This window comes from Pogoniulus pusillus, chromosome 18 (assembly GCF_015220805.1).
Source record: "Pogoniulus pusillus isolate bPogPus1 chromosome 18, bPogPus1.pri, whole genome shotgun sequence".
Classification (NCBI taxonomy): domain Eukaryota; kingdom Metazoa; phylum Chordata; class Aves; order Piciformes; family Lybiidae; genus Pogoniulus; species Pogoniulus pusillus.
The window spans coordinates 24537491-24550045 of record NC_087281.1 but is presented as its reverse complement, the minus strand read 5'-3'; the positions used below and the strand labels follow the sequence as shown (position 1 = coordinate 24550045).

Genomic DNA, 12555 nt, shown 5'->3' with positions numbered 1-12555 from the left:
GCGCCTGAGGACACCCTCTGCCATGATGTCTTTGCCCTGTGGCTTCAAAGTGGTGACTTCAGTATTTTGTGGAAATGCAACTAACAGCTCTGCTGTCAAGGATGAACTAAACTTTGCACATAAACTGGGAATTTGATCTTTGTTATGTGTGAAAAATGAAGCTTACCCTCTACGGGCTCACAGTGCCTAGTGCTCACCGAAAGAATGAGTTTGCAGAGAATTTGCATGTCAATCTGTTAATTGGCTTTTATTAAGATTGTTTTTTAAAGTGTCCTCAGTAAAGAATTTAGTGTTTGTCAGTCTCCTTTGTCTGGAATTGATAAGGTAATAGCATAGGCTCTTCAAACTTGGCATGTACTTGGAATTCATTGAAATCTTATGTCTAGGATAAATTTGAAGAAAATAGGTTGTAATTGCACGAAGTAATTAACAGTTACTACATCTAATTATTGTGACTGTTGTTCTGCTCTGATTCAGGTGGGAGATCATTATCCCAAATTCCAACCGATCTAGGAGTTCCAATGAACACTGGTTATGAAAGAAGGTATGCACAGCTAAAAGACGCCAAATCATACCAACTCTTGGCAGTTACGATTCCAAGCCCCAGCAACATTATCACTAAGATGTGTTACTGCTATTGGCTCCAGCCAAGATGAAATAGGTTTAAAAAGACTGTGCATTTTCCCTCTCATTCTCAGCCCTCGGCAAAAGGAGCAGAAGAGAAATAAATGTGCGTCCCCTTGCCCTGATACATCTGGTTTACTTCTGGTTTTTTTCAGTGTAACCTTTAATTGATTTCCTGGGTTTGGTATTCTTGCCCCAGGGAATAATTGTGAGGTTTCTGTGCCGTTCGTAACTCTTCAATTAGCTGTGTGTATTTTTCCCTTTGCTTTGTTTTCAGCCAGTTGCAGGTCTGGCAGTGCTGCATTAGAAAGCTTCTGCATCTGCATCTGCGCTGTTGTGCGGGTGCTGGCTACCAGCGGCAGTCTCTCACGGGGAAGGATTTTCTTCTAGCCTCTGCCCCTCCTTCCTCTCCCCACTAGCTTTATTAGAGGTGCAGAAGGGAGAGGAAACAAAGAGCTGTCAGGGATTAATATACTCTATGAATCAAAACCTCTGGAAATGTTTCTATGGGTTAGTTACCTTCCTAGTAAGAGTGGGAGACTTGTGCAAAATTTCTCTTAAACCTGTGCTTTCCTGTGCCTAGAGACATGCCAAGGAACTTGGCTGAGAACATTTTAAATGGCATCTACCTAGCACTCCTTTGTTGCCTATTTTGCTGCAGCTGATTAAAAGAGAAAAGCCTTTTAATATTTAAGCGCCATTAACTTGGCTGAATTATTAGATGTCAATTTGCATTATGTGCATAAAAGGATCAATAAACAAAGAGAACAAAGCAATGGAGGTGACTGGGGTTAGAGAGATGTCAGCTTCTCTTATCGGAACCCAAGGGAATTGCTCACCTGTATGCCAGGTTGGGGATGTTAATTATGGGTGCCCCAGGGGAAAAAAGCTGGGGACGCTGCAGGACTCTGCACACCAGAGGTACTGCAGAGATGTAAAGGAAGCTGTCAAGACAACTCATTACTTGATTTTTAGGAGCATCATGCAGCCTCCATTGTCTCAGCACAGCTGACAATTTACTGGCATTTTCTTCCGGTGCTGTCGCTCTTCCTTTGGGGCGGAGCTGAGGTGTCGAATTTACTGTTCCATCTCTCACTTGTTTTGCTGGCAGTAGTTTTCAGGCTCAAACTCCTTATGTTGGTGTAAAGGGATAGGGGAGAAAATCCAGAGGAAAACATTTTTGTTTTTCTTGAGTAAACCCTTCTGTGTTGTGCAAGAAGTTTACTTCTTTCACTTCCTGTGAATATGCATTTTTAGCTCTGCATCAGGCAGGCCAGATTTTGGGCTTTGCATTGTAAGGCACTGGACTCAAATTACCTGCAGATTGATCTCTGGCTGTGCTTCAGGCTTCCTACCTGATGATGGACAAGTAATTTCATTTCTTTATCTTCCCCAGCTGGCTGTGTGCAATACTACCATTTCCCCACCTAACAGCACTACTTGGGGAATAAAAGCAGCAGGGTTTTGTGAGGACCTGTATGGGAACCTATTTGAGTGCAATGACCTCTTCCCATGGAGGACTGTATCACCATCAGCATCCCTCTATCATCAGCAGCACCCCTGTCCCTAATCATGTCCTTGCTAGGAGTAGATGAGCACCTGTCAGAGGGATGCCAAGTCTCTGCTGTACCCTAGATGCTTGGCATCTCTGCAAGCAAGTATTGCCTGCCCCCCACCAAGTGGCTTAGGACTGAGAGCTGATCTCATGTAGACACCCCACTTTCCTCCTCTGGGAAGTGATTTTGCTGCAGGGGACCTAGGATACCTATGGGGTGGTTTCTGCTGTGTGTAAAGCTTTGGAGAGAAGAGTTGCTGCTGCCTACATTTTTCAGTAGAGAGACTGGATATTAAACACTTAGATTAAGGGTAGCATTTGTATTTCCAGCTCTTTTTAACTATGGTGAGAACAGCGACGCTTTATTTCAGTCTCATTCTTGTGCCTGTTATTGCCCTTTGAGTCCTGCAGTGATTTCCCCTACTCTTGCTCAGTTTTACAACTGAAATAGCCTTTCACTTTCTGTGCAGGCTGAGTACAGCAGCAGGTAAACATGGCCATTTGTTGAATCTTTTCTCTCCTTCATGGAGGGAATGTTTGCACTGCCATCACGACGTGATTACCCTCACATCCTCATCTCCCTCTGAGCCAGCTATAGATGGGGCCATGGAAACAGCAGAGCTGTGACAGGTGAGAATTTAGCATAGATTCAGTGCCTGACTGTTTACTCAGCTTCTCAGATGGGCTCCGTGGTCTGCACTGAGCTCTGTGCTTTTGCAGCGGCTTGTCTGGCAGCAATGGAGCTGCCTCAGTCGTGTGTACAGGGAGATCTGCAGCAGAGCTGAGGCACCAGCTAGTCAAAGTCCCAAGCATCTTGCTTTGCTAACCCCACAATGGTGTGCCTACCCTCCAGCCCTGAACACGTGATGTCCTCTTTTGCTCTCCATGTAGACGGAAGTCTGCTCCTCTGACAGATCTTCTCAACCCTTCTTCACCAGAGCCCCGATTCCACCTTGTGATTGAGTGTTTGTGCCTCAGGGTTTAGCATTTTGAACAGCACCAGCCAGAGTTTCATGGAAGTACTCCTGTTCTTACTCAGCTTGTGTCAGTGTACTCTGATGGCATACTGGTTTGGGTTTTGTTGTTTTTCATGTCTATATTTTGTTTAGTGTACTTAGAGCTTGATCCCATCTCTCTTCCTGTGTTTCCAGGGGTGGGTTTTAGCAGATAGATGACTTTGGAGCCTTCACCAGGAAGTTCTGTCACATCCTGATAGCCAAGGAACCCACTTTGAAACCACTTTGTCTGCCTTTCCTTGTTTTTATGATTTGGGTGTGATTTAGTTGGGGCAATTAATGAGGCAGGAACTATAAAATATGTAGCTAATTTTAATTCTGGGAAGCCCTGCCCACAACTATATACACATTAGTTACATTTGGGTTTGAAGTCAGTTGGGAAAATCTTCACAAGGACACTTACGGGCAATTCAATAACTCAGGAGAATCAGAGAGTTTGGGAAAGGTTTGCCCACAAAATGGCTTTGCCCCACTTACAAGTGAAAGGCAGCCCAGAGCCCTGGGGAAAGTCTGTTCTACTCACAGCAGTGGGGTAGAAATGTCAATATAGTCCCCGGCTCCTTTGTGGCAGTGTTGGAACTGCTCAGCCATTGAGAGGCTTCTAGATCTTCCCAGGGTGCTGGGAAAGAGGCAGATGATCTCTGACCTGATCCTGGTTCCTCTTGGCATGGAGGTTTGCAGAGGTGCAGGCAGCATCTCTTGCAGATTTGCAGAGAGCACAATGTTGGCAGCGGCAGCAAGGCAGAGGCAGCACAACTGCTTGCAACATAGCTCACTTTGTGTTACTTGCCCGAGTGTAAAGGCTCCTTTGGCCACAGAGATTCACCAGTCACAGTGGCCTTTGCAAAACTCACCATATCAGGTGAAACCAGGGCACCCTCACTTCGGCAGGGGACATGATGGCCCAAGCCTTTGTGTTCCTCCCACCCTTGCTTCCCCCATCAGCAGAAGGGTGGGGTCAGGACATCTAATAGGCCCATTAGCCTTCCAGGACAGGGTGCCATGGCTGTTGCCTTCCCTCCCCCCCAACTTTGATATGAAAAGGAGCCTGTGGTAATTCATCGATGAGCATTCATGCACATTTGCTGCTAATCTAGTCAACAGATGATTAGCAAATGGATGTTTTTTCTCCCCTTTGAAAGGGTGAAGTATCTGTTTGTGATGTTCTTTTGTCACCTATGTTAAATGGTCCAGAAATGAAACAACAGCTGAGTTTCAAAGTATACTGGTCTGTAGATCTGTGCACATTTCTCTTTGTTGAACAGTCAGTTTGACCTAAAGTATAAAAAGGGAAAGGAAATGGAACAAGCAGTGCCAGCAGTGGCTTTAGAAATGAGCTGATCTTGAATTCAGGGGAAACAGAAGAGAGGTAAAACCCTTGGGGCCATTCAAGCAAAGTTCATTTGCCTGCAAAAGTTATGATCAGTAGGTCCTGGGGGCATCACCAGTTTGGCTTTGCTACCTGCTGCTGGCAAGCTGCAGCATACCTGTGAAAGGCAGTTTTCCTAGCTGAGCAGGGATGTGCAGCTTCAGTGGTTCCTGCATGCTGTGACAGAGGAGCAAAAGGGGAGGGCAGAAGTGCAAGATGCATGAAGAGCAGCGAGCCTTCTCTCTCCTGCGGGCTGGCTACTGCGTGGCTCCTGGTGGTGGCCAAGCAGAGCATGAGGGCTTACAGAGGCCAGCAGGGTCAGCAAGCCTTCTCTATGGCTGTAACTGCTTGTTACCCTTCAGAGGGTCATGGGTGCATGAAACAGATGAAGGTTAGCTTGGGTCTGGGGACCTCCTTCAATAAGGATGCAAGGGATTTAACTTGCCAAGCAGCCTGGTGCTGGCCTGTTCTCTGGGGACTGTTCCTGCAGCATATGGTCAAGCTAAAGGAGTGTCTGTGCTGCCTGTGTCCAGCTCAAGTCCTTTCTCTGTAGCCTTCTTTTTTTCTGACTGGGCCATTTCATTTTGGGTTGTTTAACCAGCTGAAAAACAAGTCAGCTTGTCAGTGGTCTTTCCAGTAGAAGATGCCTGATTTGTTCCCCTAACTGCCTGCCTCCTTTGTGTTTTCCCCTAAAATACTTGAGAGCTTTAAGGAGCAACCAGACAAGAAATGGCTTTTTAAGTGCAATGCTTTGAGGACTCAGCTTGGCAGGATCCCCTTGCCTGAGCATGGTTCTGTGGCTCATTGGGTTTTGCAGCAAGATTTAGAGATACAGCTCAGGCTCTGAAGCTGGCACAGTGGGAAAGATGATAAAGTTTTTTTAATGGACATTATGAGACAGACATGCTTCCTGAATTTCCTCACCAAAGCTGGAAGCTTCCAGCATGGTATCTCAGAGGTGCAGGCTCTGCCTGCCTCCATATCCCGGACTCCTAAAATGTTGAAGATGGCTAACTTTGTATTGCCATCATTGAGTTATCTGTACAAATTCCACTTAGGCATAGGAGTCACAGAGTGGTGCAGAGTTTATGCCACCCTAATGTTGTTGCAATATCTGCCAATTCATTCCTGTCAAAGAAAGTTCCTGATTGATTTTGCTCTGCTCTGCTGCTTGCTACTCTGCAGTTAGGAGGAATCACAGAATGTCACAGGCTGGAAGGAACCTCCAAAGCTCATCCAGTCCAACTCCCCTGCCAGAGCAGGATCTCCTATATCAGATCACGCAGGAATGCATCCAGACAGGTTTTGAATATCTCCAGAGAGGGAGACTCCATAACCCTCCTGGGCAGCCTGTTCCAGTGCTCTGTCTCTCTCACACTGAAAAAATCCCTCATGTTTAAATGAAACTTCCTCTGCCTCAGCTTCCACCCATTGCTCCTTGTCCTGTCATTGGGCATCACCCAGCAGAGCCTGGCTCCAGCCTCCTGGCACTCACCCTTTGCATATTTATAAACATTGATGAGGTCACCTCTCAGCCTCCTCTTCTCCAAGCAGCACAGCCCCAGCTCCTTCAGTCTCTCCTCCTAAGAGAGCTGTTCCATTCCCTTAATCATCTTTGTGGCTCTGCCCTGGACTCTCTCAAGCAGTTCTGTGTCCCTCTTGAACTGGGGGTCCAGAACTGTACACAGTACTCCAGATGTGACCTCATCAGGGCAGAGTAGAGGAGCAGGAGAACCTCTCTTGACCTACTAGCCACAGCCCTTCTAATACACCCCAGAATGGCATTGGCCTTCCTTGCCACAAGAGCACATTGCTGGCTCATGGTCAACCTCTCATCAATTAGGACCCCCAAATCTTTTTCCCCTTCACTGCCTTCCAACAGGTCAGTCGCCAATCTATCTTGATCCCTGGGGTTGTTCTTTCCCAGGTGCAAGACTCTACACTTGCCCTCATTGAATTTAATTCAGTTTCTTCCTGCCCAACCCTCAGCCTGTCCAGGTCTCATGGAATGGCAGCACAGCCTTCTGGTGTGGCAGCCACTCCATGCAGTTTGGTGTCATCAGCAAGATGGACCTCTAAGAAAGTGTGAACACCTAGGGAAAAATAGTGATCCTCTGCAGACGGAGAGCTGGTGTTGATGAGGGGTCAGCAATGCTCTGACGACTCTGATACTTCAGTAAAGGACACAGTACAACAGTTCTAGACCTGAACAAAGGTCTTGGGAGACAATTCTGAAGTCACTGGCAGGTGAGCCTGCTATTTGTGACATCTCATGTGATTTTGTTGATGCCTTTTTTTCTAAAATAGAACAAATCAGAGTGATGCTTCAGGAAAGTGACATTGATTAAGCAAAAAGCTATTTTAAGACCATGCAAATCATCTGGCTGAGCTTTGTAAAAGGAAGCTCTCTTTCTGGAGGTGCAATCAGACAGAGATACAATGGCGTAGTTTTGCCCTATTCCAAGTGGAGGAAAAACAAAACAAACAAAACCTCCAACCTCCCCCCCCCAAAAAAAACCCAACAGCCCAAACCCATGCTATTTTAAGTGGCCAAGTTTCATGCTCTGTGATGACTTTCTCTAACTCTGTAATTTCCCTGTACGTTCGCCATTGAAAATTAGGTTCTGTTGCTCTGAGTACTATGGAGCATTGTGTGGGGTTAGATGTGGTTGCTTTGCATGTCTTGGAAGTGGGTGGTTCTTTGGTGGATGGATTGATGTTTGTGTTTTAGTCACTATCAGTGTGCAAGTAACAAAGGAGTCATAGACATTTTGCTGCTGAAACTGGATGTGTTCATTGATGCTATTTAGTCCAGGAGCACAGTATGCAGATTTTTTTTGTTTGAGTGTGTGTGTTTTGGGCTGCAGTGAGCACACTGATACATGGGAGCAGAAGAGACACAGTGGAGATCTGTGTTGCTTGAGGTTGTAACCCTTACGATCAGCATGCAAGGAGGGCTCCCTGATGCCTTTTGCTTTAGGATGGGCTTATGGTAGCATGGAACTGCTGAGGCAGCACACCAAGTTGGAAGAGTCAACAGGAGGAGCTTGGGTAAGAGGGAAGCCCAAGGAGTGTGAGGAGACCCCGGATCATGGATGTGCTTTGCTGCTCAGCTGTCCCTGGAGGCTTCTACACTGCCCTCCTCTCTGCTGTGGAACTAGCCTGTTTTTTTTTTCAGACGTTGGAGCCTAATTAGGCTGAGCTGCTCCAGACAGCTTTAGCAAGGGAAGGTCCCTGCAGGGGATGTCATTGTGCTAGTCAAAGGAGGTAGTCCCCAAGCAAGTATACAGGGGACATGTTCAGAAAGTGGTGATAAAAATTGTTCTCCTGGTCAGGCTGTGCAAAAATATCCAGTGCCTGAGCTTGATTACACCTACCCACTGTCATCTTCTCTCTCTCTCTACTATTGTGTTGGTCTTAACTGCTGGTGGGCATGGGTGGTCGTTCTTCAGCCATTAATATGCTATTGATCCATAGCCCTGCTGATAGTGTTAATGGACACCGATTGTGTATTATTACTTCCATAATCATCCTCAAGCTGGAATGAATCTTCCTTTTCAAATGGCCCATCAATATGCCCTGCATTTTGAGCTTGGAGTTGGACTGGTTAATTTGCTTTGTCCAAAGTTTCAGCAAAGCCTGTGGCTTTCACCTGCAGTGGAGTGATCAATGACACCAGCTGAACAGTGATAGAGCACACCATAAAGTAGCTGCCATCTACTCCCAGAGCAGGGTGTTTTGTCTGAACATCAGGATGCTGCTCCTGCAGACCCTTCCCATCCTACTCTATCTTCCTCCTGCTGAATGTTGCTGAAATGTCTCTTCTCTTTACTTGTGTGCTGGCTTCTCTTTATGCTCTGCTACAGGGTCATAACCCTTTCCTCAAAGGTCTTCGTGTTTTTGTGCCCCTGCTCTTCAGAGTTGTGAAATGCATGAACAGACGAGATAAAATGCTAACTAAAGCAGTAACTTCAAGGCCTGAGATGCTCCCTGGGTGCTCTGCCCTGCAGGGTCTGCAACACTGCTGCAGGGCAATTCCACCCATGGGCAGGCCGTTATTGAGAGTGGCTGTTGAGCAAGGAAAGCCGCATGTGGATTTCTTTAATGAAGCGCTTATTTAACCCCGCTGTGCTCCACACATACTGAGTACTCTTCCCCTTCCTGGGAGCTGCCTTCAAGGTGCATGCTTTAAGTGCCGCTCTCTCAGAAGGGGAAGAGTGAGTGAAGCAGGCAGGCAGGTTCTTAAGGGGTTTAAGCAGCAAATCAGCAGCTGATGCCCCCCTCTAGCTTGTTCCCACATAAATGGGCAGTGAAAAGTCGAGGGAGGCTGTGAAAAGGGATGGGGCAGGACTCTGGTTTCTTTGCCTACTTATGTGCAGAAGAGGTTGAATTATAATTACACCACATGTATGGGAAGGCATCACTTGCCTTGCAAGGCAGGCCTGAGGAGTAGCTTGGGTCTGAGGACGAGGGAAAGCTCCAGGTGCAGCTTCTTCCTCTCCCCACTCTGCAGGAGAGTGCTAGCAAAGATGGGTGGGTTCGGTGTAGCTGCGGCTGCTGGGCCAGCAGCTTTAGAGATGCTGTTTTGTCACCCTTGAGACAGTGTGCAGGTGGCAGAGGTGGTGGTGGGGCAATGTGACAGTGACAGCTAAGAGAGGGCAGCAGTAACGTGTAGCTGGTGCTGTGCTGCAGAAGGGGTGAGCAGCCTACCCTCGTGGTTGCCAGCTGTGGCTGAGGGAGCGTGGGTGCAGTGTCTGCCGCTCAGCAGCCTCTCGTTGCCGCTGCTGTAGCGATAGAATCCGAGGCTCAACGATGGATGGCTAGACCTGTGAACCAAGCACAGACTGCTCAGGCCTCTCCAAGAGACGATTCCTTTCACCGTTCCTGCACGGTAATATTAGCAACTCCTAAGCACCAGGAGTCTCAGTTTTGCAGATTATGGTAATAATGACATTGTGCAGTGCAATGCACTGGGAATAAAGTTGTTTTATCCACTCCAATTTCCTTGCGGTTTAATGTGTAAATACATCAAGTGAAAGCATAGCAGAGGCCAAATGCATTGCAAGTGAGCCTTTTCCTGAGGAAGGTTCTAATTCTGAGCCCTGCAGGTCCAGAATCTGATCTCACCCCCACCCCTAGGTAAGCATCTAGCAATGAGTATTTTTCTGGCCTGGTTTCTCTGGAAGCCTGTGTTTTGGGAGCCTTCCCTAAGCTGATCTCTTACCTGGGAGTAGAGGTGATGACACATGTGTCCCCCAAAGTGTTGGAGGGAGAAAAAGAGTAGGTGACAGCCAGCCCTTCTTCCCCCCATAGAGGTCATCAGAGATTATGTTTGGACCTTTGCTTCTGTGTTTGCTGGCTAGGGGAGAGGGATTATGCCCCAGCAAGGCTTCACAGGGCAGGTTGTTTCTATGCAAGGGTTGTTCTTTGTAGAGCACTTTGTTGAGAACACCTCAGATTGCTGCTTTGTCTCCAGCACATGGTCTCATACTCTGGCCTTTCTTTTCCCTCCTAAAGGCCTTCTGTGAAACTACTCTGACAGGCATGGTCCTGCCATCCTGTTGTGCTGGCAGTGTGCAAACTGCATGCTGAAATCCTCCAGGAGACCTGGGATGATGTCAAACAATAATGTATTCTTTCTGTTCAAGCACATTAAAAGTGCAATTAATCCTCACAGTCTCTCTGCCCATCTGTAATGTGGCATGAGGTGACTTTCCCAGCCTTTGTGTTCTGTGGCAGACAGAGCTTGGAACAGAGACCTTCATGAGTCTCATCCTGTGATTTAATGCAGTCCTGTAAGAGCTGGGTTGCTTCATTGCTCAGGCCCCACTGCTTCACTAATGTCAAGTTGTAAGCAAAGGTGGAGTTTCTTAGACTCCTTTGCCATCTACCTGAGTGCTTTTCTTCCTAAGACAACCCTAGGCTTTCTGATCTCTCTTTTGAGAGATATGGGTTCATATGGGATTTAAGACATGGAAAAATGGTTGTTGGGGCTGCTGGGAACCTGGTGCTGTGATTGCAAGAGGGATGTTACAGTCACTTAAAGTGATCTCCCTTTGTAATGAATATCTGTAAGGGTAACAAAAGCAAGTTAAGGCACCTATGGACAAAGCTAGGTGTGCACATCCTTGCTTATAAGCTTTGTTACATCTCATCAGATCCAAGAGGAATCTGGGAGAAGAGAATAAAATGGTTATGCAGGGCTTATCCCCAGGGTCGTCATTTTGCTATGGGCTAATGCTATATAAAGCTTTGTAGTGCCAAATAAGGGTTAGCTTCAGTACCATTTCTGTCAAACTCAGATGCCAGCAAATTACCACAAGGTAATTTGGCACCTGAATAGTTGCACAAACCTACTCTAGTCTTGTACCAATGTACCTAATGATTTTCCAGTAGAAATTCCCCATGTGGAAGTGCCTTTAGGCAGGTGGCAGAAGAGGGTTACACAGACAGGTGAAATTATGGAGGTGGGGATGGTCAAAGGGAAAAGTGCTTAAGTTGAAAGACTTGTGTTTTATACCACATGGGGTAGAACAGGGCACCTGAAGATAACATTTAACTGGGAGCTAGAGCTGCAGATAAATATTCTTATTCTCCATGGGGTAGCTGGAAATCTGTTTTTGCAGCAAGGTCATATTTGTAAAGGGAGAATAGAGCCACCAGCCGGCACATGCAACCAAGAGACTGTGAAGGAGGTTATGATAGCTTTGCTGCTTCAGGCTGCCAGGACCCCACTGAGCTGCACGCATCAGAGGTTGGAGACTGGGGGATATGATACAGAATGGGAAGGGACAGCATCTGTATTTTAATTGTAGAGCTTCACAGCTTGCGTCTTGGCACTGTGATCAATGCTCTGTGGTGCACACGGGGTTAAAGGTGTGACAGCAGATCTGTAGGGGACTGATGGGAGGGTTGGAACCACACAACAGACTGTCATATGCATTAAAGTGCATTGGCAAAGGTTATAGAGGCTTCTGAATTTCCTCTTTGCCACTGTTCACTTGACAAGCATTCGTGATGTGTTTTCCTGCTGATGAATCACTGTTTTACTCACCACCTATAACCCTCCATGCATGTGTATACAAACACACAGATGTAAGCACATACACGGGCAGGCTTCTGCTTTCTCCTGGTTTCAACTCCACCGTCTAGGCAGGGGGAGGGTCACTCCTCTCCTCAGTTTATCAGTAAAGCTTTAGCATTTAGTTTCAGAATTTCATAATGCTCAAGGGATGCCAGACACATTCCAGGGAGCCCTGCAAGAGGGAGAGGACAGGAGAGGCTGAGGAGTTTGTGCACGTTTGTGCCGTCCTGTTATTTAGATACCTATGTTACTTCTGTTAGTCACTAGTTTGGACAATCAGCGTAACAATTTTAACCAAGTGCCACCTGAGGTCATGCACGAAGAGGCAATAGCTTGCTTCATGTGCCGTGCTGGGCGGCCGCGGAGCCCAGCAGCAAGTGCAGCTTGCCGCCCGCTAGCCTCGCATGCAGTCTTGTGTCGCTGCTGCGTGGTCAGCGCGTTGTGGTGAAACCAGTTTGGCCAGGCTGGCCTCAAAGGCAGATCTTCTCCAGTGCTTGAGCACAACCTACCCTATATCCGTGCTGCTGGTGGATAAAATCAGCGTAAATCTGAGTGCTTGCCTTGCCTGGGTGATTTGACTTAGAGCATTTTGGTCATGCCAGAATGATTTTTGAATTGGGGGGGGGGGGGGGGGGCAAAGTCTTTTGAAGCTCAGCTAACCTCGACTGAGGAAAAGTAGGTACTCAGTTCAGCTTTGTGCAAAGCCTGTGCTTGTTTAGAAGGCTAGCTTAAGGTTCATTGCTTTTAAGCTCCTTGGTCATATCCTCCATGACTTGTTCATTTGTGCTGTGTTTCACTTACGGGAGCCAGAGCTGTGACTGCAGAGTCGGTACTGTAGCAGGACGGGCAAGTATCCCAAGAGCACTCTCACTGAGCCGCCCATTCTTAGACACGTTGTGGGCTTCTC

At 47.1% G+C, this 12555-nt stretch overlaps 1 protein-coding gene across 7 annotated transcripts in view; it reads left to right on the top strand.

Annotated features, from left to right (window-relative positions):
• The window catches only part of MDGA1 (MAM domain containing glycosylphosphatidylinositol anchor 1), a 162365-nt gene that overhangs the window by 49056 nt on the left and 100754 nt on the right, over positions 1–12555 (top strand). The window lies entirely within an intron of this gene.